The sequence below is a fragment of the Panthera onca genome, chromosome C2 (assembly GCF_046562875.1).
Source record: "Panthera onca isolate mPanOnc1 chromosome C2, mPanOnc1 haplotype 2, whole genome shotgun sequence".
Taxonomy (NCBI): domain Eukaryota; kingdom Metazoa; phylum Chordata; class Mammalia; order Carnivora; family Felidae; genus Panthera; species Panthera onca.
In genome coordinates this window covers 101,290,783-101,311,573 of record NC_138347.1, presented here as the reverse complement: position 1 = coordinate 101,311,573, position 20,791 = coordinate 101,290,783, and the positions used below count along the sequence as shown (strand labels likewise).

Below are 20,791 nucleotides of genomic sequence, written 5' to 3'. Positions count from 1 at the left end.
TGTTCACTTCAAAATAGATAACATTCATTTTAATATTTTGAAGTCGTTTATGATAGCTGCTAGATTTACCTTTAATGTACCACTAGATGAAACCATCGATGTGTGACACTGCAGCTAAAGTTGGATTTTGGCCTATTATGGGTCCACTAAATCACATGAAGTATATAGCTATGCATATAGCTTGGACTAGAAAGAATCTTTGTACGTGCCGTGACTTATTGTTTTCTATGTGAGAATTCACTGGTGTTGAAGACTCAAAAATACTGAATAGATAATTGTCACCTTCTTAGCTCAGCCTTGGAACCATACTGGTTCAAGAGATTTTGTTAAGCAATGTGAGCAGGATAGGTAGTTGTCAGTTTTATAGATGATTGGAGATTTCAGGGTTTGTGGTAGGGCTCTCTTGATTCAATTTATGCACAAATATTTTATTTTTTGTGAGTAAAGGAGATCTTAGCTCAGAACCTTTAATGTTGACTGCTAAAATATATCATGTCAAATGGAAGTTTGATATTCAAAATTAATTGAAAGATTATTATCAATACAATGGGAAATATTTTTCAATTAAAGACCACAGAGTCAGTATTGTCTGTGTGGTGCCATTCTAGGAGAGCCTGACAGTTTCTGAAAAGTTTCCAGTGTTGAGGGAAATACTTTTGTAGGCTGTATTTGAAAAAGGCAGGTACTTATCCATTTTCCTCTGGATGAAGAAATTAGCAGACATGTGGAAACATTATAACATTCTTGTGTAGCTCCCCTTCTGGCAAACTTAAAAAAGCATATATGGTTGTATAGTTTTGTTTTTTGTACATGTTGTTGATAAAAATAGAGGAAATTTCTTCAAACCTTGTCAGGGATAATCTCATTGATTTGAAAGAGTAAATAATATAACTGAGTGCTCTGTTTAAGATTCTCAGAGAATTTTGGTGTCAAAAGCAAACTAATAGAGTTGTAACCTCTTTGCAACTGTATAACTTTGTGATATGGTCATTATGTAGTAATACCTAACATTTGTTGATGCTTTATGGTTTACAAAAAACTCTAAGACATTTGTTACCACTTTTGCTCATCACAACTATAAAAGTTACACTGGGACGATTAATCTCATTTTTTTAAAAATTTAGACTCAAGTAATATAGAACAAAATGGTATTGCTTTGTAAATACTGGTGGCTGTCCATTGAATTTTGTTCTTCCTTTCTTCTTAGGAACACAGACCTCATATCACAGGCTTCCTTATAATCTAACTTGACTGAATTCTAAGATGTGGAATATGAGTAGAAATGATGTGTGCAAATTCCATAAAACTTCCCATGTCTACTTCACCATGTTCTTATCCTCATCCAGCTGGAGGGAATGGCAATGCACAGGGTGGCTCTCAAACTACATATTAGATATCATAAGAGTCTCTATCATGTTGGGTCACTGAATCGCTATGGAGCAGGGCCTTATCTGCAGCCTTCACGTTGTACCCTGCCCAGGTAATCTGAAGCCACCTTGTACTCTCTTGTGAGCAAAGGGTAAACGTTTATTGTATCAAGCCATTATCTGAACTGATTATTAAGAATAAATCAATGCAATGTAATAAACCCATTAGTGCCTTGTAGTGGACTAATGCTCTATATATGTCATATATATATACACATATATATATGTGTGTACATATATATATATGTACACACATATATATGTATGTCATATATATATACATATATATGTATGTCATATATATATGTATATATATACATATATATATATGACATTGAATTAGCAGTTTAGCAATTAAAATCAAAGGAGGATATTGCCAATTGGAAAAATTGAAAGCTTTGTTTGCTTTATGCTGTGGCAAAACATTTGGTAAAACTGTTACTTGTTATAACTTGAAAGATGGATCCTGAGCCCACTACTCTAGGCCAAGGAGTTGGAAAAGGTTAGAGTAACAACTTGTTTTTATAATTACTTGCTACTTTTAGGAAGTTATTACAGAAAAATAAATGGTCTCAGGAATTTAAAAATGGCTTATTTCTAAGCATAGATTAATGAATTCACAGTACTGGAGAAACCAAGTGCTTCTGGACCATAAACAGTGGGAACTAGGATTAAATTGTATTTAAAAAGACAAATGATCAAGACCTCTCGGGGCGCCTGGGTGGCGCAGTCGGTTAAGCGTCCGACTTCAGCCAGGTCACGATCTCGCGGTCCGTGAGTTCGAGCCCCGCGTCGGGCTCTGGGCTGATGGCTCGGAGCCTGGAGCCTGTTTCCGATTCTGTGTCTCCCTCTCTCTCTGCCCCTCCCCCGTTCATGCTCTGTCTCTCTCTGTCCCAAAAATAAATAAAAAACGTTGAAGAAAAAAAAAATTAAAAAAAAAAAAAGACCTCTCAATTAACAAAGAATCAGTCTTTTTGCCAAAAAAAAAAAAAAAAAAAAAAAAAGGTGAAGGGTGTTGCCTGCTAACAAATCTATTGTTTCAAATGGTGTTAACATAGCCACATTAAGTGGGTGGTGGTGAATTAAAGCAGATTTCCAAATTATGTAGCAAAGGATTTGTGTTGTGGTTATCAACACAGGCAATGTCCTGGAACCAGATATCTTATTTAATGGTTCTAAGATGTCCTTTTCTTTCATAGTTTACCATCTCTGGTATTGAGATTCATCATAAAATCAATGGGGTTTTATAATCACTAAAATCATCTGGAAGTAAACAGTGGAAAACTTTTAAACTCTAGGAACATATTTGGGCTTTTCGTTGCTATTGTTTGGCTTTTTTTAGAGGGAGGGAGAGGTGGTGAATAAATACTCCTGGAGTGGAAGTAGATTAGCTGCACTTAAATGCAAAGCCAGTTTGAGAACCCAGTACTGGGGCCCTGGGTGGCTCAGTCAGTTAAGCATCTGACTCTTGATGTTGGCTCCCTCCCTCCCAAACTCATGTGAGTTTGAGCCCCATGTCAGGCTCTGTACTGACAGTGTGGAGTCTGCTTGAGATTCTCCCTCTCTCTCTGCCCCACCCACACATGCAAGTGCTGTCTCTCAAAAATGAGTAAATAAAGTTAAAAAAAAAGAACCTAGTACCAATAGCTTTAAATTATTTTATAGATTTCTTCTCTAGTGTTCCTGATGACATAGAGGATGGTAATTGTATCAAAAAACATCACCATCAATGACTCTGAGTTGAGAAGTACAGTAAAACGTTGGATTGTAACTTGTTCCGTGAGTGTTCCACGAGAAGATCAAATGTTTCTAATAAATTTTAACTTGATAAACGAGTGATGTCTTGCAATATGGTAGTACATGATGCCAAATGTCACATGATCACAAATGAGCCAATGGTTCTCTCTCTCTCTCTCTGTCTCCTTCTCTCTCTCACTCTCTCTCTGCAGGATTGTGGGTGATTGTCTCCCATACTCAGATGCTCGGTCTCAGCCCATGGTGTTTGGCAGAAATCAGTGATTTTGCAGAACAATGGAAGGTGCCCACAACTGGCACTAGTATATTTTTTGTCATTTCAAAGCACCTATGGACAGCCCTTTCCTTTTCCATACAAGAGTAAGCTTAGGAACGCTTTGCTTCATTCTAGATCAGGCTGCCTGCAGATAGAGACCCTTTCCTCTACTGTCTTATAGCCTGTTACATTAAATGCAGTATATGATAACAATTTATTAATACTTTACTGTAATCAACATCTATTAGTGATAGTGAAAGTCATCCTATACAATAGCCCTCCTCTTTCTAAAAGGTCTATTTCTTTTTTTTTTTTTTTAATTTTTTTTTTCAACTTTTTTTTATTTTTATTTTTGGGACAGAGAGAGACAGAGCATGAACGGGGGAGGGGCAGAGAGAGAGGGAGGCACAGAATCGGAAACAGGCTCCAGGCTCCGAGCCATCAGCCCAGAGCCTGACGTGGGGCTCGAACTCATGGACCGCAAGATCGTGACCTGGCTGAAGTCGGACGCTTAACCGACTGCGCCACCCAGGCGCCCCTAAAAGGTCTATTTCAATGCATATCAAGTAAGCATTTAGAGAGTTAAGTAAATTATGGTACATAAAATAATGATGTAACATGCAAAGAAAGATGTATTTGAGGAAAGGCAGTAGTGCAGAAGTATAAAAAGGTTACTGGAAATTATATTACTGAAGAAAATCATGAGTATGGCCTCAGAAAGCATTGGACTCTATGAGCCAAGTAATACCACTTGAGCCACCAACTTATAGCAATAGAAAACAATGCTCTTTAAAATGCACCACTCTCATGGAGGACATACTTGCCATAACCCTAATCAGTTGTGGTCATGGGGGATGATAGTTAAGAAAGGACTTTCCAGAGGTTGGAAGCAGGAACCATGGAAAAATGATATATAGGGAGTTCTCCGCCTGAGAACAGATCCACTGCTAGTAAAGAAGTCTTCATACTGCTATCTCAGGAGGATTTTCTCATTTTTATTGAATGATAATTGCACTGCTTTTCCCTTGTTCCAAACGGAAAGATTATAATGCAGGTATTTGCTCTATTCTCCACAGTTGTTTTGTGTGTGAACACTTGGAGGAACAAAAGATATTTATTTATTCATTGATGAATTTTTACCTTGCTGGATTATAGGAAGATTCGTCTAGACCACAGATCCTGAATATGATCTTGATGCAGTAACTATATAGGAATTTAGGCTGTCATGCTCTGGGAGGGATTGAGTGGGTTCTAAGTATGTGGGGAAAAGGGTGGCATGGATATTTGGTAGAGAAAGTGTCAGATTGGGTTACAGAGTGCTAACTGGCCTTTAGACCCATTCTAGCCTTTCACTTTGACCAATAGACCTACTACCTTTTGCACACGCTCTTGCACTTAGGTGTTGCTGTGTAACTACATGTTCGCCTACGGAGTAAGGAACAAAGTGACGGTGCCACTTTCATGTCTGCCTCTAAAACATCCTATTTTTGCTCTACCATGTTTCCTCTGCTCAGGTGACTGGAATGGCACTGCTTAGGATTATACTGGAAGCCACTTAATCAGGATTGCTGGGCCTGCACTAGCCTGCGTCCTCCAGTACCTTCATGAAACAGAGCACACACACCGCAACCAGACCCCCTCCCCCCAGATCAGGGATCTACTTAGACAGTTCTGAGCAAAAAATGCATGTCTGTTGTGTTGATTTGTGACGTTTTGTGGCTGTTTGTAAAAGCTGTTTAGCTCATATATAATAATAGAGCCTAAAAACAATAATATATACAGTAATGATTATATTAATACATGGCAGAACTCAGGATCTCAGAAAATAAATTTCTTTCTGCTATACCGTTCTACTTATCATAACTTTAAAAAAGTAAAAACTCTGATACAAATGTTACTATTGACACTTTTTTCCATGATTATATTTACCCCCAGTATGGGTATACATTTCTCTCTCTCTTTGACCCAAGATAAGGTTAATGAGATAATTGCTTCCTATTGATCTCTGAGGCTTTGGAAAACAATGAAAAGCTGTTAGCTTCAGGTAAGACAGAAGGTTGAGAGACCACATCGGTGAAGTTTAGGCCCAGTCTCCAATCACGTGAGACAGAAGCTTCTCCATTATCATATGCTGTGCAAAGAAATTTAATTATTCATAATACACACATATTACAAGAAAGAATGACAAGTGGATTCCTAGAGTTTAGTCTTGTTCAAATAACTTGGAAACGCTAAATTAACTGGGTGCTTCCGGAACTCCACATATCTTTTCTGATTCTTTCTCCCAATCTAAAAATGAAGAGGCTGGATTCATGATCAAGTTCCTAGGTATTCCTGTGGCATGTGCGATTGACATTTCCCATGGCTCTCGATATGAAGCATCTTCTCTTATGTACATTTGTGAAGTTTTACCGTTTCTTCTAAATTCAGTAATCAAAGTGCCTGTATCGGCCGCATCTTCGTATTTGACACGTTTTGCATTCTAGTGTTTTGTGCAATTGCTCACTGAAGACTTATGGAATGAATACATGGCTCTTTGTGTCAAATCCTTTGCTAGAATTCTAACTAGGAATACAGATAAATAAGCATGGATATAAAATCTACTTTAATTTTATACCGAATGATGGTAGTGCTGAATTGCTTTGAGAAACATACTCTATGTGTCGAGTAAGCCAGCGCAATTCAGGTGGACTTCATATTCTTGCGTGGGGCTCTTGTAGATGTACTTTCCCACTTAGGTCCTTTTAGTATCTACGTTTCAAAAGGAGAATTTACTTGACAAAATCGTAACTGAATATATATTTTAATTGCAATTTTACACAGAATAAATAAAATATTCAAGAAGCCAGCTTTAATATAAGCTGAAACACTCTTTTAGAAAAGTCCCTTTTTTCCCTAGCCATTGACCCAAGAGAGACTTGATTATACCTAGCCTAGAGAAACTAATGTTTTCCCAATTAACCTGACTTTTATGGAGTAAGGTTGAGGATATCTCTAATTATGTGTTAAGGCAGCAGCTTACATGATGCAGCGAAAGAAGACAATGATGATAATAGTTAACATTAATTAAACACATTCCAGAGATCCTTAGACAATTAAGCACAATTGGATGGGAGGATGGTGGGGATGTTGCAGAGCAGAAAATGGTAGGGAATGATACTTATTCCAACTACTGTTAGCATCCCCACTGGAAACCCTGTCAAGTGTTTGAGCTATAGGGCTTGGTAGCAGCCACTGACTTGAGGTTCTTACATTCAGAATTCCAACCTAGTACTGTATTTACTAATGAAAGAAAGGCTAATAGCAGATTAAATTCAAGAATAGTTGATTGAAAAGAGACCATGAGCTGAATTTAGAAAAAAAAATGAGGTAATACAGTGTTATATTTCAATATGTTAAAGAACTCTCTCCCCCTGCAACTCATTTGTACAGCAATATACCCATCACAGAATGCATTGCCAAATTAGAAATTAACAGTCTGATTTTTGAACTCGTTTTTTCTCATTTCTGGAAAACAAATTAACAAAATAAAATATCCTATATAGCTTTTTTTTTAATAGTGGTCATGTAAGTGTTTACAGTGCCGCCAGATGAAATCTAGCTATATTCAAGTGAACATTTGAGTTTGAACTTTAAATATGTTTAACTTAACTTTCATGAACAGATGGTCATCTTTCTTTACCAAGCTAGTTTACAGTCCAAGAATACAATAGGAAGTATAATAGATTTTGGAGTTAAAAGACTTTGGTTCAAATCCAGCCCTATAACTGTCCATAACCTTACGCAAGTTAATTACCCTCTTTTGAAACAAGAAGATTCTCTATTTATTTCATGGCTATGTTAGAGAAAATATGTTCCACACCAAACTTAATAACTGACTTAGGGTTAGCACTTTAAAAATATTCTTAATTTATTTATGTGTTAATAGTAAGATTTTCATTCCTTAGTCCATAAACCTTCTGTCTGTGTGAAATTATGTTAAACAAATTTGGCTTTATTTAAATCACCTGGGTTTTGGAAGTCCTGTTCTCCAGGAAGCCAACTTTGAGACTGAGACTAACATGCAGTAAATTTATTAAGAAGCTCTTCAGATCAACTGGTATGGAAAGAAGAGAAAGAAATGGGGTTGGATGGAGGGATAAATTGGGCTTCAGTGCCTCAGCTGGCCCCATGCAGAGCTGGAGCTTGTATGGTCCTTATAGTTGTCCCTTATTATGATGAGGCAGACTAGTATGACACTGAATACTAGTTGCCTCTGGGAAGGTAGTATGACCTTGAGTGAAATGATTCTTTCAAGCCCAGAGCAATTTCCCAAAAACTGGCAGCACAGCCCATAGCTAAGAGAATCAGTTTGATAGTCTTAAAGAGGAACCAGGATAATGCATAACAGTCAATATGCTGGGAGATAATACATCATAGTGATAAAAAAGCAAAATCTGGAGTCAAAGTATTTGGATTTAGATGGCAATTCTGATATTTTTTATATATGTGACTAAAAAAAATTGTTAACTATATGTTAAAGTGTCTATATAAGAGAAATTAATAATATCATCTATCTCACAGATTACTTTAAGAATTAAGTCAGAAAGTATATTCTCGTTGAACATCATTTTGGCAAATAGGTCAGTAAATGTCAGTGTTTGTTATTGTTATAAAAAGCTTGAAACTTTCTGTTTTGTATAATTAGGGAGATAATTATGCCTGGGGACTTTGAAAGAAATCATTGATACTGTGTGACTGGAATAATTTAGTTAATTTGCCTTAGTGTGAGAGAGATACAGAATTTAGAGCACCTCTTAGGAACCGAGAACAGGCCTGTCTTGATATTCCTGGGACAGAAACTTCTAGAAGAAAAGAAAATAATCAGAACTGGAAGATAATGACCCACCCAAAACTAGTAATCAGTAATTACTACCTGAGTAATATAGCTATGTCACTAGGAAGACATATATCAATATATCAGTCAGCATCCAGTCAGGAAAATAGAAATTAAACTTGGTACTTCAACAGCAGGAATTTAATAAAATAATTGGTTAAACAGATGGTAGAAAACTAAAAATCAGAAAAGGAACACTGAGTTAACACAGAGATAGTAACTGCAAGAGGCAGCTATAACGCTAAAGGCTTAGGGAACAAGGGAGTGGTTAAGGGACCTCAGAGAAGGGATTGCTTAAAAGGGAATGCTGGTTCCCAAGGAGCTTGGAAGAAGGGCCCAGGAGCTATGACCCAGAACTCTAAGAAGGAAGCAGCACCCAGCAGGTGCTTTCCTCAAGAACTCCAAGGATGGGCACTGTGGAGTTAAGGCTTGAATGTGACTGCATTGGTTGTGGTAGATGTAAGAAAGCATGATAAAGATGATTCCCGGAGAGCAAGAGCAAGCAAACAACTGGAGAGTGAGATCAGTTTGCCACCGCAAGGGTGAAGCGTGGTCTCTGGAGTCATGCAGACTGGAAGACAAGGAAACATAAGCAAGTCCTTTCTCCCTGTCCTCCATATTGACCTAGTGAGAGGAGTGGCAAATCATAGCCTGTGGGCCAGATCTCACCCTCATGTTTTTGTAGTCTGGTGAGTTAATAATTTTTTTACATATTATAAATTTAAGAATTTATGGCAGGTGAAAATTATATATAATTAAAATTTCAGTGTCTATAAAGTTTTGCTATAACACATCCATGTTCATTTATTTATTTAATGGGTGCATTCATGCTACAAAGATAGAGTTGAATAGTTGCAACCAAGAGCAAGTGGCCCACAAACCCTATGCTATTTACTATGCAGCCCTTTCAAGTAAAAGTGTGTCAACTCCTTCTCTATAACTCCCTATTGACACAGGAGAAATGTTTTAGAGTGCTAGCCTCAATACTACAAAACAGAATGTATACAGGTGGTTTTGGGGCTGAGAGACAGTAACTTAGTGCCTGGCAGATTTGGTTTGTTATGCACGTTGATTTAAAATGACTGACTGGTTCTCACAAGTATTAGAGGGTGTGGCTCTGTGCCAATAGTATGACAGCTTCTCTGGCTCTTTTCGGCCCTGCTGCCCTGATTTCAGCCACCCTCCCCTTCTCGGTCCAGTTCTCTTTCTCAGTATTTCTCAGGACCTAAAAGTTTTTGTAGCCTATGCCTATCTTCTTTTCTTGTCCCTATTAACTTATTTTTCCTCCTCACACCGAAACATTTCCAGATCTCTGATACCTTACAGACTCTGGAGTTTCTTTTCTAACACTGTTTCTCAACACAAATCAAAGTAGATTTTGCCCAAGTAGCGTGGTACCTGAGAAGTTACTATTAGAAATGCCAAGTCAGTTTGCTCTCCATATGATCTTACTCTAGGTGGTGTGATTGAAATAAGCACACAGCTATAAAATTCCGAACATATCTCTGATGGATATCATAAGCTTTGTTTATGATGTGGAGAGACTGGGGGGTCTTCTCTCTGTCTTGTTTCCACTTTGAATTATCTGTTAATGTGAACAAGAGCCTGAAGTAAAGAAATCTTCAAATAATCTCTAAACCTTAGTTAACTATTCCCTCTACCCAAGCTCTGTAACAACAAATAGATACTAAAAATAAATTTTGAATTTATTTACCACCTTGGCTGAAATCTGAAGCATTTATTAAGGAGCTCTGAAATAAATGTAAAGGCTCTAAAAGAACAGAATTAAGAACAGAACTAATGAGTTGTGGGATAGAATATGCCTCTCCCCAGGGGAACATTTGAGAGTCAAGCATTTGGGTCATGGTGAAGGTCCCCTTTGACAATAGGAGAAAAGGGCTTGGATTAAAGTGCAATCTGGCAAATTTAAAGTGTGTAAATTTAAGCAGTTTAAAGTGTACATTGGCAAATATGAAAAAAAATATTTGTCCTACCCTCAAGGAATTTAAAACTGAGTCCAGGAAAATAATGTATTAAATATACAAAACTGAGACTTAGAAATCAACAGAGGGGTGTTTTGGATGAAAAGGGCTCAAACTGATAGGTTTTTAGTGCTAAGAGAGCATGAAAAAGGCAATAGGGGCTTAGTTGCATTAATTAAGAAATAACAAATCCCTTGCTTTCTTAATTTAATTAGTTTGACTTGTAACTCTTTATACAGTTCTCTACACACTTATCTACTGCCTTTTACATTCTGGCAGGAGGGTGAATTAATAATATGCTGCATTTATTTTCTCCATTCTTCAGTTTATTCCCTTGAGAATTCTGAGTTCAGCAAATCCTGCATTGTTAGATCTAATCAAGTCATTCGTCCAATACCTTTCTCTTAATGTATCTATGCTAGAAGAGAATTCAGATGGGAATTTCACTCTTAAAAGGCAGTTCTTTCTTGAACTCTTCCACAGCAAGCCTGAGAACAGGTTGATGTTTTATGTCAATCCAGTGGAGATTATGTGAGAAAGTAGATTTAAATCAGTCTAATATTCAGTTCTTATGTCATTCAAAGGACTAATAGCTAAGGGTCATAACTTTGACAAGGAGAATACATAGAACTGGAAACTAGTTTAGAATTCAAAGGAAGTCTTTTGGCTTTTGGTTTATTTTTTCTTTCTAAGAAATTCACTCAAGTGTTGTGTTTCTTAATGACGTCAAGCACATCTGTCAGTTCCGTCTTTGATGGAGAGAGGAAATACTATTTTATTTGCAGAAGAAACTATATTATAAATTTTAAGATTGAACATACTTGTACTCTTAATAGTTTGATAGTTATTTCATAAAATGTTTATTCTATTAGGGGCGCCTGGGTGGCTCAGTCAGTTAAGCTTCCGGCTCTTGGTTTCAGCTCAGGTGCTGATCTTGCAGTTCATGACTTCGAGCCCACCTTGGGCTCAGCACTGTCAGTGCAGAGCCTGCTTAAGATTCTCTTTCTCTCCTGCTCATGCAGGCTCTCTTTCAAAATAAATAAATCAACTTGAAAAAAGTCTATTCTATTGAACTTCCTTGCACCATATTGAAACTATTGTATTGGAATTACTAGTTCATTTTTCATTTAGCAAACTTATTTGAAAAAAAAGCAGCTAAAAATGGATGTAGTGAATATTGGCATGTAAGCAGAATTTTTAGAATGATCAAACATTATCTTAAATATATATTAATGTATTTTATTAACTTTTCTTTGATTAAATCATTCTTTGCTAAAAATTTTCAATGGCTTTAGAGGCTATGGAAAGCCCTAAACAAGGAAGTAGAAATAGAAACAGTAGCAATGTTTAAGCAGCAAGTAAAACAATTTCAACTTTGGTTTAGCATCTTGAGAATCTTAAAACAAACAAACAAACAAACAAACAAAAGAATCCGTTTGAATTTGGTTTACTGTGACGTTTCCTGCTTTTCAGTTCATATTTCAAAGTCGGCGGGATAAGGAAAGCTAAAAATTTCTCCTCCTTGGAAGGCAGATCTCCTGTAGCTCCAGAAGATTTTTCTGAGTTTCTCTCTCTCTTCTCTTCTGGCCATTTTGAGTGGCAGTGTCTAAATAAATACTTATGTGAAGGTCATTGTGTTCCCTGTATCTTCAGTGCCTAGAACAATAAATAGTAGGGCTTAAAAAAATTGGTTGAATTCATGATGAGTGAATACACATTTGAAGTTGGATTGTAATCCCAGTGAGTGAGGGAAAAGTGGGCTATTGAGCTGGATTTTAGACTAGGACATATTTCTGGCTTATTCTAAAAAAGGAGAAGGAGAATAAGGAGGAGGGGGAGGAGGAAAAAGAGAAAGAAAGAAGAAAATATCTTTGAAGCATGGTAGAATATGCCTCTTTGGCATAAGGATTATTTTGAGCTAAAGGCACTTAAAAAACAGCAGGTGTATGACAGGCATTCTAATCTCTCATTTTATTCCTGAAAACTGAAGATAAAAACTCCCATATGAAAGATGCCTATCCAGTATCAGGAGAAAAGAAACACTCTTTAATAGTAAGTCAAAGCCATGAGAATCCTATACAAACAAATCTTTTTAAAATAACTTTTATCTTCTTTTAGCCTCTACATTTAGTTTACTTTCCAAAAATTGCTTCTCTTTGTTCAGCCTAATATAAAAGTACATAGTTTCACCATTTCTTTGGGTCTTCAAATTTTTTTATGAGGGCTCCCATGTCACATGAAGCTTGTATAAATTTCTATGCTTTTCTCCTGCTAATCTGTTTTATGTCAGTTTACTTCTCAGGTTTAGCCAAAACAACAACAACAACAACAACAACAACAAAAACTCTTGAGAGGGTAGAGGGAAAATTTTACCATCCCCACACATTATATCTCAAATTCTCTTCAGCTTGGGTAACTAAGAATACATTAGGGTTAAGGCCAAAGGCTGTGACTAATACTGTATTCATAGTTCTTGCCATTCCACAGGGCCTCTATCATGGATGAAGCACTGATAGTAAGAAATACAGCAATTTAAATGTGCTAGGTTAGTCATATCTTTCTGTCTGCTTCCATTAGAGGTAAGACCAATGTTTGTGATCACAATATTGAATATTTGACATCTGACAACCCAATCAACTGGCCAGTGCAGGATATAAGATGAAGAATGATTGATCCATTCCTGAATCAAATAGTTATTTTATAAATGTGTGTTGTATATCTAGCACTTTTCTACATTTACTGAAAAAAATCATAAGAATAGAAAGAGGGAAAATGCTTAAGGAATTATATTCTATTTCTGATAACTTTGAAAGAGTCAAGGAACTGTATTAGCTCACGCTTGTGCATATACATTTTACAAATAGATAACTATAATCAGGGGCCATTCAGGGTGTGAAATCCTTCTCAAATAAAGTAGCAATATTAAGTGACTTCTATATCATTATTCTGTTCCTTACACTCTCTCTGTATCGTGTTTTTGTTTTCAGTTATCACATTTTTTACCGTGGTGACATCTAATGAGATTCAAATGTCACTTGAAAGTTCATGAAAGTCATATTTTAAAAGAACATTGCTGGGGTTCCTGGGTAGCTCGGTTGGTGGAGTGTCTGACTCTTCATCTCAGGGAAATAAGTTCAAGCCCCATGTCAGGCATAGAGCCCAGTAAATAAATAAACAAATAAATAAATAAACAATGCAAACTTCATATAAGCAATATAATTTTTCTTTTAAAAAGAAAATACATATTATGTACCTCTTTTTATCCTCCTGGGTATCTAATACGTCATTCTGTTTATAGTAAGTTGACTCCCTCTTTAGTACAAAGAGTATAACATTATTCTATCCTATTCTATTTATTACTTAGTCTCTTCTATTCAGATACCCTCCCTATATCTGACATAAATGATCATGCGTTTAATGATCATGTATTAAATAAATGAATTTAGGAATGAATAAATGAAAGTAAGGATGAATGAATAACTAAATGTGAGAAAAACATGTAACAGCCTTTGGAGTTCTGGCTGACATCTCAAAAGATAGCCCACTATTCTGTGTCCTCTAACCTCATCACTTAAAACAACCTAAATGTGTGTGTGTATGTATATGTGTGTGTGTGTATGTACAGTCACTTATTTGTTTACATGTACATATATAAGTTTGGAGGTTGATATCTAAATAAAAAGACTATAAGGTTGGTGTGACTCTAATCTCAGATTTCTTAAATAAAAATTATTGAGAATTTGGGGTGCCTGGGTGGCTCAGTCAGTTGAGCATCCGACTTCGGCTCAGGTCATGATCTCACGGTTCGTGGGTTCAGGCCCCGCATCCGGCTCTGTGTTGACAGCTCCGAGCCTGGAGCCTGGTTCGGATTCTGTGTCTCCCTCTCTCTCCCTGCCCCTTCCTCACACACACTCTGTCTCTCTCTGCCTCTCAAAAATAAAGAAAACTAATAAAAAAAATTATTGAGAATTTGCTCAATGTTAATTCTGAATAGGTTACATAAGTATACTTAAGATAATTTCTGAGTTCTTTAAACTCTTTGAGAAGGTATAATTTCAAGTTTGGTTTTGGATACTGATAATAATCACAAGGTATACTCCTAGTTTGCGAAATGTTTATCCATATGAAATTAAGCTACTATTAATGTACATTTTAATACATGTATAAACTGAGACACAGGACCTCATATTTGGTATTTTTGCTGTTTGCTTTCTATGATAAGGTGTCTTTGGGTTTTTAAATTGTTACTTTCAGTGAGGTTCATATCTATGCCTCATCTTAGTTTGCAATATAACTCAATAATGAAAAAGGTCCATAAAATCTTAAATGTGATTAGTGTATTAAAATAAATATTAATAATTCTCACATCTCATGATTTGAGGAACCATAATAAAGCATCTTTGTGGTATTGTTCATTTTTTGACTTTGCCAAGTTCAAAGTATAATGCTGATTCAGCATTAGCATATTTAGGTGCCATAGGGCTTTTTCCATGAAGAATGAACACTTTTTGGCATTTTCTTTTCTTGTTTCTCCAAAATCACAGTACTGATTTTCAGGGTCATGGGGTGAGGCCCATCTGTTTAATCAGCCTTCTGCCTGATGATGCAGGTAGACTGGAAAGTTGAAACTTAACTATACATTCCTTTAAGTATTGTAATTAGCCTCTTATATCTACCTAGAAGCTAAGTAATGAGCACATTTTAAAATGCAGATAATAGCAGAATGTAAGTTTTGCTTGCTTAAGCTATTTCAAAATCCCCATAGATTGAGTGTCTTCCTTCAGCCAAATTGGATCAGGATTTTTTTTAAGACTACCCTAATATATCATTAAAGGATGTAAGCCAATTTATTGGCTTAGATGGCACAGTCATTGTTAAAAGTCAATCTAATATATATTAGATTATATATATTTTTTTTACTTAATTGTTTTTATGTGTATATATATGTGTGTGTATACACACACACACACACATATATATATACACATATACATATGTATGTGTGTGTGTGTATGTGTGTGTGTGCATGAGCCTTATACAATAATTTCTATGAGTTAACAATGTAAATTCCTAAGGAATTTTGGAGCAGAAAATTAGATCCATGACAAATTCCAAAATCTGGATGATTGAAATGGGTTGATTGAAAGGAGGTAAATATGGATTCCTCCAGACCTGTGTTGTCCAATACTTTAGTTGTTAGCTACATCTAGCTATTTAAATTCAAGTTAGTTAAAATTAAACTAAATTACAAATTCAGTTCCTTAGTCACACCAGCCAGCATTTCAAGTGCTCAATAATCACATATGCTTAGTGGCTAAGATATTAGGCATCCCAGATACAGAAAATATCTATTGCAGAAAGTTCTTTTGGAATGAGCTGTTCTGAAGTATGATCCTAAGGAAAATTTTTCCTTATTGCTTGGTTGTAATGGCTCACAACTCCAAAAAGTAGCTGCGATGTTAATCTGAAAATTCCTGCCAGGTGGCTTTAAGCTATCCTTAAAGAGACTAGTATTTTTAAATCATCTTGGTCCATTTTCAAGAAGTCTCAATATTGGCTAATCTTTCCCTATATATTTCCTACATTACATCATAATCTAGTACTATTTGTTTTAATTGGTCCAGGATCTACAATAAGTATTGTATTAAGAGTACATTTAACTGTAATTCTACTTTTAAATGATCTTCCCATGGAAGAGCTTAGAATCTATGACATGCATGAGATAAACCAACTTCTTTTGCATTGATTTCTTCAGGATCACTAATTCAGTTTATTTAATATATATTACTTGCTTTCCATATATGTTGCAATTTATAATTATTTTATTTCATTTTTTAATCATCTGTGTTATCATTAATACTGGAAACCTTCTTCTCTATCATTACAGTTACCATACATCACTAAAATTTTCTTTTTTATCACCTGAGTTATGATATAAGACTGTAAACATTCTTTCCCTATTACCTGACTTACTGTTTATGACTAGAAATCTTCTTTCCCTAGCATCTGAGTGCTAGAGAGGTTACATGACGTGAAATCTTTCTCTCAAACCTGACTTATCATTTACAAATGTAAACCGTTTTTCTTTTTACCATGTGAGTTATTATTTATGATGGAAATCTTCTGTAGCAGATGATTCACCACTTATGATTGGAAACCCTTTTTCCCCCATCATGTGAGTTATTATTTTTGGCTAGCAATCATCTTTCTCTATCACATGAGTTATCAAAAATAACTGGAAAAGTCCTCTGGGCGCTTGGGTGGCTCTGTTGTTTGAGTGTCCAACTCTTGATTTTGGCTCAGCTCATGATGCCAGGGTTGTGGGAATGAGCCCCATGTTGAGCTCCACACTGAGCGGGGAGCCTGCTTCAGATTCTCTCTCACCCTGTCTTGCTGCCCTTCTCCCCCTCCCCTCAAAATAAATAAATAAAAACAAACACTAAAAATAAGGAAAACTCTTTTCTCTATAACATGTCATCATTTATGATTAGAATCTTTCGCTATCACCTGGTTTATGACTGGAAACCTTTCTCTATATCCTGAGTTATCATTAATGTCTGAAAACCATTCTTTTTCTGGCACCTGATTTACCACTTATAACTGAAAACCTTCTTTATCCATCGTGTGAGTTATCAGTAATGACTGAAAACCTTTCTCTATCATCTGTATTACCATGTATGACTGGAAACATTATTTGTCACCTTACTTATCATTTATCATTGGAGACCTTTATTTCTCTATCTCCTGATTTATCATTTATGATTGGAAATCTTCTATTCTCCACCATCTGAGTTATCATGTATGACTGCGAGTTTTTCTGTCTCTATTATCTCATTATTGTTTATGATTGAGCATCTTCTTTCTGTTCCACCTGAGTTATAATCCATGACTGGGAAACATTCTTTCCTATCTTGTGTGTTATCATTCATGACTAGAAACTGGTCATTCTTAATCAGCAGAGTTATTATTTGTGATTGGAAATTACCTTTCTCAATAGCCTGAGTTACCATTTATGATGGAAATCTTTTTTGTCTATCATCTGACTTTTTTTATGAATGGAAACCTTCTCTTTCTATTAGCTGAGTTACAATTCGTGGCTGAAAACCTTTTGTTTTCTCTCACCTGAGTTCTCATTTATCACAGGAAACAGTCTCTATCTCTTGCATTATCAGTTATGACCTGAAACCACATTTTTCTATCACCTGTGTTGCATTTGTGACTGGAAACCATTTTTATATTGTTTGTGTTATTATTTATGAATGGAAAGCATTTTTTGCATCCCTTGGGTTATCATTTATGACTGGATATTAATGTATACCATATCTTCTCTATTTTTCTGATGATGCATATTTACACACACACACACACACACACACACAGTGGAATATTTTTCAAGCATGAGATAGAAGAAAATCCTGACATTTGCAGTAACCTTGAAGACATTATGCTATATCATTGATTTTTATCTCATTTTTAAATTTCTTTTTAGAGAGAGAGAGAGAATGAGTGGGGGAGAGAGGCAGCGAATCTCATTATCTCATATGAGGGAGAAAGAGAGAATCTCAAGCCGGCTCCATGCTTGGTGCAGAGCCCCACATGAAGCTCAATCCCACAACCATGGGATCATGACCTGAGCCAAAATCAAGAGTCAGATTCTCAACCGATTGAGCCACGCAGGCTCAATTTTTAAACATTTTTCAAACAACTTCATGAGGGGCAGCTGGGTGGCTCTGTTTTTGGGTGTCTGACTCTTGATTTCAGCTCAGGTCATGTTCTTGGAGTTTGTGGGTTTGGGCCCTGTGTCGGGCTCTGTGCTGACACTGCAGAGCCTGCTTGGGGTTCCCTCTCTCTTTGCCCCTCCTCTTGGTCTCTCTCTCTCTAAAAATAAATATAAAAAATAAAAACTTAAAAAAAACTACATGAAGTTAATCATAATGCCCATTACTTTTATATCAGTCATGCTTGCTTAGTTTCTCTGGTTATTTTCTATCTCACTTTTGACACTCCAAATTATTTTTCTGTCTAATGTATTTTCCAACTTTGGACAGTATTCTCACCTTTTTTTCTGTTGTGAGTATCCTCTACTTAAATATTTTGTCTCTTCCTTAATAGCGCTTAATTTTATTTATTATTAAGGGAATATTAAAATTATTTCAAATTAGAAAATAGTGTATAATGTGTCCTTATGTGTCCTCACCAAACTTTGGCAATTACCAACTCATGGTTAAAATTTCATCTGTATTCCTACCTACTTTTACCAACTTCCAAGATTCTTTGGAAGTAATTCAAAGACAAGGCACTAAGTATGACTTTATTTATATAACATTTTCAAAGGACAAAACTATAGAGATGGAAAACAGATTATTAGCTGCCATGCGACAGGAATAGAATAAAAGAGCTCTTCTGGGGTCATAGAACAGTTTTGAACAGTTGATTTTGTGGTGGTTGAACAAATTGTTACATGGAATAAAATTGCTTAGAACTATACACAGTCACACACACAAATGCAGGTTAAAAACAGTCAAAACTGAATAAGGTCTGCTGTCTAGTTACCAATGTTCTACCAACATTATTTTTCTTAGTTTCAATTTTGTCCTGCAGTTACAAAAATGTCGACATTAGAGGAAGCTGGACATGCTGCATTATTTCTGACATTTCCTATGAGTTTATAATTATTTCAAAATAAAAACACTTTAAAATTAATTTTAATATAATTAAATTACTAAAACACTTAGGAATATATTGAACAAAATAAGTGAAAGACCTGTATATGCTAAACTATCAAATATTTCTGAGGACAAAAAGGGATTTAAATAATTGGAGAGATATATACCATGCTTATAGATTTGAAGGGTCAATATTATGAAAATGTCAATTCTCCCAAAATTAATCTATAGACAAAGTAATCACAGTCATAGTTCCATCAGAATTTCTTATAAAAATTGACATGCTGAATCTAAAATTTATGTGGAAGTACAAAGACCTAAAATAAACCCAATCTTAAAAAAAATCTCACTTCAAAACTGTTATAAAACTATAATAATAGTAATACTATAGCCATATTGACATGATGATAGAAAAAAATATCAAAGGAACAGATTAGATAGTCCAGAAATGTACCCACACATATTTGGTAAATTATTTTAGACAAGGTTGCCAAAGCTATTCAATAAAAAAGCCATATTAGGCTTTTCAACAAATATTTAGAATATTATTTATCCATTTGTGTAACAAAGAATATTAATCCCTACCTCACACCATGTACTAAACCTAATTTGTGATAGATCATACAACTAAACATACAAAGCAAAAATTATAAATCTCATAAAACACAGGACAATATCTTCATGACTTGGAGACAGGCAAATATTTCTTAGACAAGAGGCAAAAGCATCCTAAACAAATTTAAGGGGGGAAATATCAAATCAGACATCATTAAATTTAAAAAATGCTACTTACCACATAACACTTAAAAAATTAGTAGATAGGGGTGCCTGGGTGGCCCAGTTGCTAAAGCATCTGACTTCGGCTCAGGTCATGATCTCACAGTCTGTGAGTTCAAGTCCCATGTCGGGCTCTGTGCTGACAGCTTAGAGTCTGGAGTCTGCTTTGGATTCTGTGTCTCCCCCTCTCTGCCCCTGCCCTGCTCACACTCTGTCTCTGTCTCTCAGAAAGTGAATAAATGTTAATTTTTTTTAAATTAGTACATAAACCACAGCTAAAATAAATTATTTATAAAATTTATGTTTTACAAAAAAAAAATCAAATACATGAAAATCCCATGTGACAATAAAATGACAAGTAAACCAATAAATTAAAAAGGTCAAGTGCCTACTTTGGCAATACATATAATAAAATTGGAACAATATAGAGAAGATTAGCATGGCCCCTGTGTAAGGATGATATGCAAATTTGTGAAGCATTCCATATTGGAAAAAGATGAGCAAAACTCTTGAACAGACACTTCACAAAGGGAGATATAAAAAAAAAAAAAAGAGAGAGAGAGAGAGAGGGAGAAAACCAGCTAAGAAAATGAGCATTTGTTATTAAAGAAATTCAGGTTAAAACCATGATAAAATTCCGCTATAGAACTAGAAGTTTGGCTGAAATTTAAAAGTATGGGACACCAAATGCTGCCAAGTAGGAAGAGTAATTGTAACTCTTACATGGTGGGTTTGTAAAATGATACAGTGCAATGGAAAGTTCTTTGGCAATGTATTATTAAGAGAAACATACAGCTGTTCTATGACATAAGTACCTATATGACATAACATAAATACGCCTAGATATTTATCCAAGAGAAATGAAAATATAAACCCACAGGAAATATGTAATTTTTTATATATAACATATGGTAACTAATATGGTAAAAAAATAACAAAGTGGTTGCCTTAGGTGTAAAAGTGTTGACTGGAAAGAGAATGAAGGAATTTTCTGAGATCATGATTATGTTCTATATCTAAATAGGGTCTGGTTACACAGGTGTATGCATTTG

At 35.5% G+C, this 20,791-nt stretch overlaps 1 non-coding gene across 1 annotated transcript; it reads left to right on the top strand.

The window, feature by feature from the left end:
- The first annotated feature begins 20,127 nt into the window (after positions 1 to 20,127).
- On the top strand, positions 20,128 to 20,230 carry LOC132684411 (U6 spliceosomal RNA). Its single transcript, XR_009612634.1, has one exon. It is a non-coding gene; the product is annotated as a U6 spliceosomal RNA (small nuclear RNA).
- Positions 20,231 to 20,791: the final 561 nt, after the last annotated feature.